Here is a 12,724-nt window from a genome sequence, read left to right on the forward strand (position 1 = left end):
CTCTCTGAGTCATGGCTCTCTATTTGGTTGCTGTTGTGTCCCAAGTCTTAGATGGGAGTAGTGCATTTACAGCCAACTACTCCACCGGTGTCTGCTGCAGAACCATAAGTGTCCATACAACCTCGGGGACCGGGCCCCGGCCTTGCGCTGAGAACCTATAGACAGGGTTCCTCTTCCAACCCACAACTCCTCACTGTTCTCCTACTCCTTCATTCCGCGCTGTTCCTTCTCTCTCTTATGGAAGCTTAGGTTGCAGTTCTACGTCTCTCTTCTTCTGTTCCTTTCCTAGGGAGCTCGTTCCACTAAGACCAGTCCTCAGCCTCGCCTGACTGACTGCCTTCCTCCACCTTGAGCTCCCCTCAGGCTGACCTCTTGTCAGCCTGCTCTCCTCCAGCCTCCTCTCAGACTGAACTGTAATTCTAAACCTTCCCAACCTTTTATGTCTCAACTCCACCCACCTCCCAGCACATCTCATGTTACAAAGCAAGGACCCACGAAAGGTGCTCTGCTACCCTCTAAGCATGAAGCCGCAATGTGGTCAGTGCTGAACTATCCTGTGTGTGGGATGCAGGTGTTGGAGCGATGAAAGGAGTTCCCAACTTACCTAGGTGGTGGGGCACTACACCTTAGGAGAAGGTGCAGTACCTCTGTGGTGACTGAGCCTCAGGGGCGCCACAGTGTTCTGCTGGTAGTACTGCGCAAGAGGCTGGTACCACCAGCAGTTTCCATTTTGAGACACCCATCACTTGGGTGTCCCAATATGGCGGTCGGTGAACTTCCGCCGCTTGGAATTCTGGGATCCGGTCACCTGGACGGAACAGGATGTGAAGACATTACAAAGTAAGTATATATTAGATATTATGCAATAAATGGCGCTATAATAATAAATAATAATAATATTAATAACCCCAATGGTAAAGAAGTCTTGTTGCCTATATGGTCTTGTTTTTAAGTCTTGTAAATCCACCTCATTTGGGCATAAAGATTGGTCCCATATAGACTGATGGCATATGACGGAGAGGTGGAGATGGCTTGCTTTTTAAACCCCATGCTAAGGCATTTAAAGCTAATTGATCTGAAGCAATCAATGGGGACTAGCCTCTTTAAAGGAACACGTCATCTCCATAAACACTATTTATCTGTAGATGCAATGGTAATCTGCAAGTAATTAACATTTCATTCATGTCTGGCAGGCTTCCTGGAGCAGAGGGAGAAAATGATGTTATATTCTCCCTGCAGCTGCTCACTTCCAGTCATCAGGGAGGTGTAGAGAGCTGTTACTGTCATCATTTATTATACAATGAACGCACCGTAATTACTACCCAACACTTTAATTTACAGCCTGCTGTACATATATGCTGCAGAACAGGCTGTCAATCAAAGTGTCACGGATTGATTATAACACTCTCATTGTATATTGAGTGTCGACTCTAACCACTCCCCGCACCAACCCAATGTCAGCAAGCGAGCGGATGCAGGGAGGATATAACTTAACTTTCTCCCTGTAGCCGCCGCTCCAGTAAGGCAGTCAGACATGATTGAAATGCTATTTACTTTCTGATTACCATTGTATTTGCAGATAAATAGCGTTTCTGGAGGAGACAGGTTCCTTTAAAGTCAGAGCAGAAAGCTGTTGAATACCTTGTAATGATGGCTGATAAAATGAGAAGTTGCAGAAACACCCAGAAAAATGAAATTCTTTGTCCTAGAATACCTCTCGTTTGAAAGCCTTTTGCTGACAATTAAATAACAATTCCCTTACATATTATAGTGAATTTGCGCCGGTTAGCAGCATGAGCTATTTAGAAATGCAGGAGTTATTGAAATTCCCTGATATTACTCCAATTTGCTAACAGAAGAAATTTTCATTAATAGCTATTAGCTATATATTAGGAATTTTCTACTTGCAGTATTTGGAAAATATAAGAAAACCAGTGTGACGCCGTACTGCTATTCTTGATCTCTCCAAGCGTCTCTTCGCTCGTTCCACCATAATTCACCAATAACATTTAAAAACAACATTCTTCTTCCAAATATCCTCCTCTTCACGGCCATATTTTCCAGGGCAGAAGCATTGCCGTTTATATTGTGACATCGGTGGAATGGAGAAACACTCTGTAAACATCTGAATTTCATCTCAAAGGACACTCTGTGGTTAGGGCTTTTCATTCTCTGTCACTTTGCGGCTTCCCATATGTCACTTATTCAGAAGCATTCCCTTCCGAGTTTCATTAGGTGTAAATGTGTTTTCACACTTCAGCCAAGGTAGAGTTTCTCTGCATTGTGGATGCTTAATTATCTGACAGTAATTTCTTTCTATCACATCTCCTGGACTTATTAGGTGAATGAACACAATTATATAGAACAGAGAGTTACAATGTGCATTCAAATAACAGAACCAGCAGTGAGCGTTGCCCTTCAGAGCCAACGGAGGCAGGTTAGTGGGGCAATGAACAGATCGCTCAAACCTCACACAAAGCCTGTCACTGCCAAAAGACAGATTAAGCTTGGCATGGAACACTCATATTTAATTTATTGTTAAAAAACATTAATTCAGACAACATGGCACGCCACATTTTCTCCCATTAACAAAGTATAAAAAAACAAGGTTGTTTTTATTTTGTTTGCCATTTTAACTCTTTCGGGGACCAGCTTCTTAGAAAAAGCCAATGTAATCATGATACATGTCATACTATGATATAAAATAATTACTTACCCTACATGGTATCGTGGTATTAGATTCTATCCTCACATTGCTCCTTGTCCTTGATGGTGATCAGTGACTAATTTTCTCACCATGCTGCCGGTAGTGAAGCTCTAGTCATAATGATAGTATAGTAAAATGTATCTTGGGTTACATAATAAATAATTGAAAATTGAAAAATTGCTAATTAAAGGCACTGCCCATCTGAGCAGAGTTAAATAGAAAGGCTTGCATACTCGACTTAATGCGGGATAATGACAAGGATAATACACTTCATTAGCATTGTACTAATAAGCCAGCAATACGAAGAAGGATCCGGTCCACAACTACATAAATAAGCCAAATGGAGAGACTATACTGTCCATGTGTATTACCATTCAGATGCTATTAAAAATGCATATACTGCTTAATAATAAAAACGGGGATAGAGCGGAACATTCAGGCTTCTTTAAAAGTAAGATTGAGATACATTTATATTCTTACTATTGCACAAAGGCTGCACAACTAATAACAAGAACTATTAAAATAAAAAAAATAAAAAATTGTAAACTACCAGTAAGTGATCAGCATACAGGATTATCCACTGCTCAACCTCAATGGAGCCTGTTGTGTCCGGTCCTCCCTATGTTATCGTAACCGGGGCTAATGCTGATGAGATTTTGGTTAGACCAGTTAGATCATGACTCTATTTTTGGTTCAGTAGCTCTTATTATTTTTCAGACATTCATCAAAGTCTACATAAACTTTTGGAAAGATTTGCAAAAAAGAAATCTTCAGCTCACTTGATGAAAAATGCTTTGAAACGTTCAAGACGTGGACAGACACTGAATCCCAGATGGAAGGATAACAGAACACATGTGAAAAAACGGTAATCAGAGCTCAAGCTCCAAATTTTTCAAGTAAAGATCAATAGATCCATTAAAAAGATAAAAAAAAACCCACAAGTTTAAAAATAGGACATCATGCGAAAAAAGCTGACACATTTCAACCCAGGAATATATATAGTTCTTAGTCATGGCAAAATGCATTTTATAGCGATCAAGGTCTGTTAGGGAGATTTAATTGGGTATTTAAAATGGGTAATTCTACATGCTCGCTAAATTTCAGGGCTCAGCTTTTGGAAGGTTTTTGTTTTTCCTTTTTCAATTCACTCCCCTCTGCTTTATTCCTCCTGTATGTCAAACTACCAGTGCCATTAATGTGTGTGGGTGTCTGATGGAGGAGCATAAGAAAAATGGGAAATTTGTTTTATTCAGGAGTCTGGGAGGTCTTCCATTTTTTCATAATTCTCCTGGACATTTTGGGAGAGTTGGTACATATGGGATTGTAGCATTTAGCAAAAAGCACCAAGGCCCTAGTATATGTAAAACAGGTAAACGGATGCAGCAATGCAAAGGCGCAGAGCAAGGGTTAACAGGAGTGCGTTTTAATTAACAATAATGAACTCGCAGGGAGATAACAGGAAGGAGAAAAACAGGTTAAACAGTGTAAATGTGGTTCAACGCAACATTCTATCAAATTATCTTATCATGACTCCACTGTCCTTTAATCGCTTGCAGTCCGATAGACAACGGAATGTCGGTGGAGGCCGACACTGCGTCTTCAGGCTTCCCTGCCCAACACATGGTCAGGCTTCTGGCAGCGGCCGGCGGTCACCAGTTTTGCCCACTGAGCCCTTAGTCCATTGAACTGTAGAGCTGAATTGTGAACTTCCGCACAAGTCTCTCCTTGGCGTGTGCTACCCTTCGCACCCACCAACAACTGGATGCATGCACCACGATGTCTCACGTCACACTCGTCCCTTGGTACACCTGCTGGTACCTGAATACATGCACCACACTGCTTCTCTTGGCACCCTTCTCTCTGTGCACCCAACGGTACCCGGGAGTCCTCACTGACCCCGTCCCGGGTCTCTGCTCTGCGCTTCAACTCGCTCTGCAGCACACAGCAGGTCCTTGCTCTCTCTTCCCTGCGGCGGGAACTCTCTGCCTTTTCCTGCGCTCGACTCTCCCTCTTCCCCTCGCTTACCACGGCCCTTCTCTCTAGGTCATGGGAACTTTCCATCTCCCATTTCCTTCCCCCCTGCAACACTGGACGCGGCCTTGGCAGTTCCAGACCAGGTGTCTCATAGGTACCCACAGCCCGGTCTCCTTCCTTACACCTACAGAATTTAAAGTCTCAAGCACATAATTCTCTTCCCATATCTTACAAGGACCCTATATTTTACCACTGTGTATTTTACTCTTTTGTGAAGGTACACAGAAGTTGTGACATGCTGCATCTCCATTAGTAAAGCTGCATTCACACATAAGTGCGCAGTGTCGGTGTGCTGTCTGATTTTTTTAGTCAAAGACAGCACACAGATCAATTGAGTGTGTCCAAAATCGGATAAGAATAGGACATGTTCTGAGTCTGATGGTTCTCATACCCGAATCCACTGGTGGACAAAGAGAGAAAAGAGCCGCTGGGCAAGAACAATATATGGGCTTTGCAACCCAAGAGCTCCTAAAAGTGCAACATTGCACCTACTTTGCAGGTGGAAATGGGCCCCCTTTCCTCTTGGGCCCCTGTGTAACTGCAGATGTTGCATCAATGATAAGCCGCCCCTGCCCAGATCTGTGATTTTAATGGATGCTTGAATACATCTATTTGACTCAATGGATTTGTGAGCTGTTTGATTAAAAAATCAGGCAGCACACGGACATTTGACACGGATGTGTGAACGCAGCCTAATACTAATGTACACATCCTTAGAAGTATTGTTTCTATAGAAGTCAATGTGCAGCAGAACACAGCTTGCCTATGGCTCTGCGGTATCGGGAATTGTTTAGTAATTGCTTCTTCTCAATCACTGGACAGATACAACAAAAATGTGATTACTTTTCATCTGCAAAATTGTGTTTTATCCATAATTTTCAGAAGAAAACCATAACTCCGGCATCAGAACTGATCATTGCACTGTCAGGCAATTCAATAGACAAGTTTATAATGATTAATTATATTTGGTGTAGTCAGTAGCATGCTCAATTTTTGATGATTCTGATATATTGGAACGTTTCAAATCCTTCAAAAATATTTTATTACCATTTTAAACCAACAAAGCAGCTTTAAAATGTACAGATTATATTGTACAGATCTGGAGCCTAGAATCTGTCCTGGAATGCTCGATCGCATGCTTTGGTGGTGTATTCAAGCCAAACACTCTGGCACATGCTTTTCTTATTTATTCTGCAACTATTAACATTCATGGACCCTCAGACTATGTTTTATTTCTGCCATCCATTATGTAGGTCCCATTAGCAAACGTCATCGCTCACTCATGCATGACTAACTATCAGATCACCACTTGGGGTCAGGACCGAAATTTTTCCTTTACGGCAAATTGACTTATGGGCTTTTTTGTATCAATAGGGAGAAAGAAAGTTCAGATTATTAGCAATACTTTCCTTTTATCCACATCCCTTCCCGTCTCCAGGTTGATATTATAGAACTACAGTATGTCTTTTTAGCTGTACTTTGTAACAACTTACAAAATGACCCATCCTAATCACACAGTAAGTGGATATAAGTAGTCATTATGGGCAGGATACCATTATCAGAACGGACCACTTATTTATTTGCTCAGATTCTATACTACCAACCATTATAGCAAAACTAAACATGTGCTTTAAAAAGCAATCACCAAGGAGTTCTTAGTAGTTTTCAGGTACAAGAGGTTATCCAGGACAATTTTTTTTATTTCTAATGGTTCTAAGAACAAACAGGCAGATAGTTGCTAACTACCTACAGCCCCCCGAGGAAGCGAACAATGCGAAACGCGCGTCGGGGCTAGTGTATGCACTCCCCACATGGGTTAGCACAAAATTACTTCATTCATGTAGTGTGAGCACTATCCTCCCTCCTCGGTCCTTTTGAGCACATAGCAATAGGAATGATCTATGTTCCTTATAGGTTCATATGGTCTTAATTCCATTGGATTGGGGTGAGGTTCTCTTTGACATTTTTGTAGTTACATGTTTCACTGTGGAGTTCAATACATCTGGTGTTTTGCTCCTAGTTTATGATTTGACTGTGATCACTACATTTTGTTTTGGAGGTCTCTTGTGTGCAGATGCCTGATCTTTATTCCCCCCCACCCTATTTTAATGCTTGTCTTGTTTGTTGTAATAGGGCTATATGCCCATATTATTTTTGTAAGTGAGTTAGTTTGACCAATAAAGACTTTTTGTACTTTACTATAATTGATGTGTCTCACCTCACTTTATACACATTTTTCACTTTTAGGGCTATTGCTTCTCTGTTCTTTATAGGGTTAATAATGCTTGTGGAGATGCTCTTGTTCTCTTGCTAGGGCTTCAGCACAGGGACAGCAATTTTTTTATGTGTTTCCAACATGTCAGTTATTGTTAACTATAGTTGCTAACTACCTGCCTGTTTTGCCGGCACCCAACTCAGAATGGTCACGGACCACTCAACAGAGCAGAGAGGAATAGATGCAGCTGCACTGTCGATGCGACGTCAATGGAAACCGCAGAATCGTCAGAGGAGTGGTCTGTGATTGCTCTGAGCTGGCAGAGATCAGCACTGTGCAGAACACTCAGGTAGTTAGCAACTACCTGCCTTTAAGTTCTTAGGTCCACACGAAAAAATAAATTAGTTCCAGATAACCCCTTTAACTATATGTACTGTGCAGACAACATGGTATGTTGAGCAGAGCGGAAGAGAAACATCTGCACTGTGACATGACGACAGTGGACACCGCCGAATCGTCAGCAGGAGTGGTCTGTGACCACTCTAAACCGGAAGACATTGGTGTTTGGCAGAACAGTCAGGTAGTTAGTAGGGATGATCGAACAGCTTTGGATAAGTGCTTATCTGAATAAATTAAGCGCTTCCCGAATAGCTGCCTTGGGAACCCGGATACCTGGAGCGTTCCCAATAATCAGCTGATTGGTGCTACAGCTGCATGTGTCGCGGCCGTGTGACAGTCACAACACATGCATGGAGAGCCTGTTACTACTTGCTGTAGGTTCTTAGGCCTGGAGAAAAAAAATTGTCCCGGATAACCAGTTTAACTATTGGTACTTCAGACTGTAGTTGTTTGCTGATATTAATCACTGCCTACTGTCATTGTATATGGAATGTGCACTTGCAATGCTTATATTCAGTTACTAAACTTTCACAGAACATTAAAACCTACGTATGCTGTTTCCCAGCATGTTTCGACTCTCTAGGTATTTTCAAGTGATTGTTTTTTTAAAGCCCATGTCTGCTTTTCTTATATTGGTTGATAAATTAAAGTCTATGAGCCCTTGAAAACACCTAGACAGGCGAAACATGTCAGGAAAATAAGGGGGACAGCAGCAACAGTTCAAAGACTCAATATACACACTCCAAGTAAACATCCTTTACACAATGATAACAGGTATTGATTAATATCAGCAAGTAATTACAGTCAGTAGTACAGATAGTTAGCCAGAAGATTAAATATAAATGTTTTTAAAGAACATGTTTGGTTTTCTAATACTGGTTAATAGAATAAGCGTTAATATTAGCACATGAAAAGCAGAGATTAATAGGTGTTTTTGTGCTTCTGTATAGCATTCCCATGAGAATTCAAAAATGCATCTTTATTCCAGCCAACAAAGAAAAAAAAATTTCCTCCTCCAAGGTGGCGCCGCCAAGCCTGCGCAGTAGCAGCTATTGGCAATCACTGATAGCTGCTACTGCGCAGGTGCAGCAGGTGCCATTTTCAATTCTGAAATATATTAATTCTATACACAGTACACATGTGATTATGCTGCAGCGCAAGTGCCATGGCCGGCGCCATCTGAAGAAGGGTTTTTTTTCCAATTTGTACATATATTCGCTATGTAAAATAGGGGGCAGGTCAGTGAGGGGTCAGTGACCTGTCAGCAGTCTGCATTATGAATATCTAATGAGAGCAACACATGAAGAACACACCTCCAGGCCGCCCCAGGGCATGATCATATCATTAACATAAAACTGAAAATAAAGAGTAAACAACAACCACAAGACAGAATCAACCAAGGTATCATTGTAATCAGTATAACGGCGCCGACCTGACACTGTCTATAGGTTACTGAGCACAATCCTGCCGACAGGTTCCCTTTAATCGTAGCATGTCATGAATAAGAGCAGGTTAACCGCATGAAACGTGAAGGGTCTGTTCCCCATTTTACGATGTAACTCTGTTACAACATTTATTTTATGCTTCCTCCATGTGGCTAGAACAAAGATGCATTTTTGGATACTCTATTATTTGTCTCACGTTATCTGCACCTGTTTGATGTCACCCAATTATAACGCAGACTTTCTTCAAGAGTTGCCCTCTTGGGCTTTATTTCAGCCATATTCATGCAGCTGTGGGTGCAGGCACATAGACAATAGGAGCATCATAGTTAAGTATCCCATTGATGAGCGGATCAACAATTATTCTCGACACATTTCAATTATTCCTTTGTAACCTAATTTCCAAAGCTTCCCAGTGTCCACAATAGAGTATATCCATCCTATAACCTGGGCACGCACTGACAGAGCGATATAGAAATAAGACATAGAGCACAATTACACTACAAAGGCAGATGCAGATGTGATGGCTCTTCTGCAGGAGATGCTGATGCTGTAAACCTTGGACTTACTATGGAAAAGTGTGAATATATTTGGAGGGAATGCACTTTCTCATCTCTGTGTGCGCTGTCTGTCCTGCCCCAGTAGGGATATTCCACATCTCCGTAGGGGAAAAATTAGAGGAAACCAGTAGTAAGAATCTGTATTGAAATGTAAATGTCTTCAAATTATTAATCACTGGAGAGCCGGCGTAGCTGCGCTTTATCCTAGTAAATCAGGCAGGGTAATTTCAAAGAAAACAATAAACCCATATCCAGGGAGCAGCTAAATAGAGCGCTGCAGAGCATCCATATTCAAATCATTTTTCAGCTATACGCTGGCCTTCAGAAAGAAAGCAGGATCTGCTCGAGAACAGAAAGAGGCTCCCCGTGGGCACAGTGGGAGGATCACCCGGACCCACACCCCACATGGCATTGCTATTAACGAGGATATCTCCGCTAGTATTGTTCTGACGGTGCGGATGTTTATTACGGAGCGTTTTTTTTTCTTCTTTTATTTGCTTTATTGTTTCCTCTGAATCTGAAAGTGATGGGTAAAGTAAGATCAGAAATGTGCCAACTGATCCTCGAGGGATTAGGGGTTTTTACACCAGCTGCGCTGCTTTTTTTGGGTCTGGTAAAAAAAAAAAAAATCCTGATAGAATAGATGTCAACTGATGCGTTTTATCATCATTTTCAATCCTTTAGAAATGAATGGATAGAAGGATCCCTTTCTTTACTTTTATGGCAAAATACATGTCAAAACAAAGTAAGGAAAATTCTAGTGTAAAATCGGCTTTATTACGATAGTAATGCTCCAGAATGCTGAATGGCGTATACAAATATCTCCCCATCTACCAGCATTGCGATATGTGAAAATTCAGTGGTCTGCTACCTGTGGCTCTCTAGATACAGTATTTATTACAGAACTACATGCTGGGGGTTATACTCTCAAAGCAGCTGAAGAGGCAAAGGTTGCAAACCACTCTATTAATGTATTTATGAATTCATATTTAAAATGCCCTAAGGTAAAATGGTTTATGGAAAACACATTGTATACAAACCCTTTTTTTGTATACAATAAATATACCGGCACTTATCAAAGATAAAAGTGAACAAGGACATCGCAGTAAAATATGGCACAATCAGAACACAGTAATAAAATTAAAATATAAATAAACACAAATATGTGCACATTGTTATTTATGTTTACAATTAAAGGACTGTTATCATAACTCTTGTCTAGTCCTAGAGCCCCAACCTAGCGGGCGTCACTTTCACTACCAGGCCCATCACCACTGGCTTTCCTCTAGGTGGCTCAAATATCCCAGATAGGCGAGTTACTTGGTACAGAGTACATTCGTCAGACTGGCCGCCTTTGTTCCCTGAAGCACGGGCTCGGTCCCCACTCTGTATCGTACATCTACACTGAAAGTAACAGCTCACACAGATGTTTTTCCTCTGTAGCCGAGTCTCCCTATCAGCCCTGGCTTGGCTCACTCAGCTCGGATTGACCTGACCTGTTCTCTCGTCTCGGACCTTGGCTTGGCCCACTTGCCTCGGATCTCTCCAATCAGGTCTCTTGTCTCCTCACTTGCATCTCACTGCTTGGGTAGGCTCCTCACTTGCATCTGATCGCTCATAATCATGGCTATAAGCCAACTGACTGTTGCACAAATCCATCATGCTGCAGGTTCAGGCGCCCACTTCTCTCATTCATTGCCCTTCTAGGCCTTTGTGGTATAGTAACCACTGTGTCTGCTAGGGGGCACTGTGTGGATGTCCCAGGAGAAAGGATGAATGGCAGAATACTGAATGGCCATTATGTATCTTAAAGTGGGTGGCTTTGAGATGGAGACTTATGTGTTGATCAGCAGTGATACTGCTGAGGTGCTGCTTTAATGTGACAGGGAGAAGTCTCCAGGTAACTAGGGAGATGGGCGGGCCAGTTACCTACAAACCCATCCAGGGGGTGTGTTTAAAGAACACTGTTGTAAAGAGTGTGTAAGTGCTTGAAGGACCTGTGATGAGGTCATAGTCATGTGACCCAGTGGGCGTGGCTATGAACCATATAATGTGGCCAGGGTAGGCCACATGAGGTGAATGCTGGGAATGCAGCCATGAGGTTACCCTGACGTGGGTGAGATAACCGAGGCTAGAAAGCCTGTGTATGCATAACCTGTATGACTACAGAGTAACAGAGCTGAACTCTGTCATGGACGCTATGCTGATTAAGTCAAGTTTATGTTACTGCTGTGGGTTTATGATGCCTAATAAACCGCATGGACTGTTATGATTTTATGGAAAATCTGATTTTGTGGCTGCTGAGCGAGTATCCCCTACCCGAATAACAGCGCTACCTCACACCTTTTATATTTACTAACTGCACCACGGCTATCTCCTGACCTAGTGTCTTCTCCACACTCTTTCCTGAGTAAACATGCACCTCACTCTTTGGTTCATACTACTGTAATTATTTTTGCTTTCACTTTCTCTATAGTCTTTGACCAGCAAATGGCAGTCTCCCCTTGCAGCTACTCTGTTAGGCATTATATGTGTGGGTCTTCTCTCTTATCTCCCCTTACATTGCCAAATATTTAAAGTCTGGCAAATGACAATTCACAAATTACAAAATACTAACTTGTACAATACAATCTAAACCACAACGTTAGCTAAATAATATACCAAACTATATTTAAGAAAAATGTACTGGTCTGTAATTCGTCAAAGTCAGCGTCATCACTATAACAGTCGTTACGTAACCAGACTGTCATTAGCGTCACCTCGATAGGCCCAAATGAGAGTCAGCTCTGTTTCCTTGTTAGGCAGCAAATCTTGCGCTGTAGTCTGCAGGCAACTCCTTGTACCAATGAGCTATACTTGTTGCCTCCATCTCCTACAGCTCAGCTCAAGTCATTACTTTACCGTTATGTAGGAATACTAACCTCCTGCTCACTCGGTCTATTGTCCCTTTAAGTAGGCCTCCTTGCCTTTCAGCTCACCCGATTGACCATCCCTTTAAGTAAGTGTCCTGGCATTTCAGCCCAAACAGTCCCTTCAATTAGACCTCTTCAGCGATCCCTTATTTTACGTTAATTAGACCTCTTGGTATTGGGGTAAGGACCACATCCCGCTGCTCTCCTGAGCGATGTCTCTGTCTTCTAAGATTCAGCTGTAAGCCAGTTCAATTGGTTCTGCACATCCGCCCTGATACAAGTCTCACGGGTTTATATATTTTCTAACTGCATCACAGTAGATCACATGTCCCGGTCCTTCTGGTCTCTGTCTTTCCCCCAGCAATCAATTCTCTTATTTAGTTCCTAGATGATTCCATTAGTTCCTACCACTTGTATCTATGGCCAGTAGATGGCAACATGCGTCCACACAAGTT

The sequence above is a fragment of the Dendrobates tinctorius genome, unplaced genomic scaffold, assembly GCF_039654945.1.
Source record: "Dendrobates tinctorius isolate UK_male_01 unplaced genomic scaffold, ASM3965494v1 ptg000029l, whole genome shotgun sequence".
In the NCBI taxonomy this organism is placed as follows: Eukaryota; Metazoa; Chordata; class Amphibia; order Anura; family Dendrobatidae; genus Dendrobates; species Dendrobates tinctorius.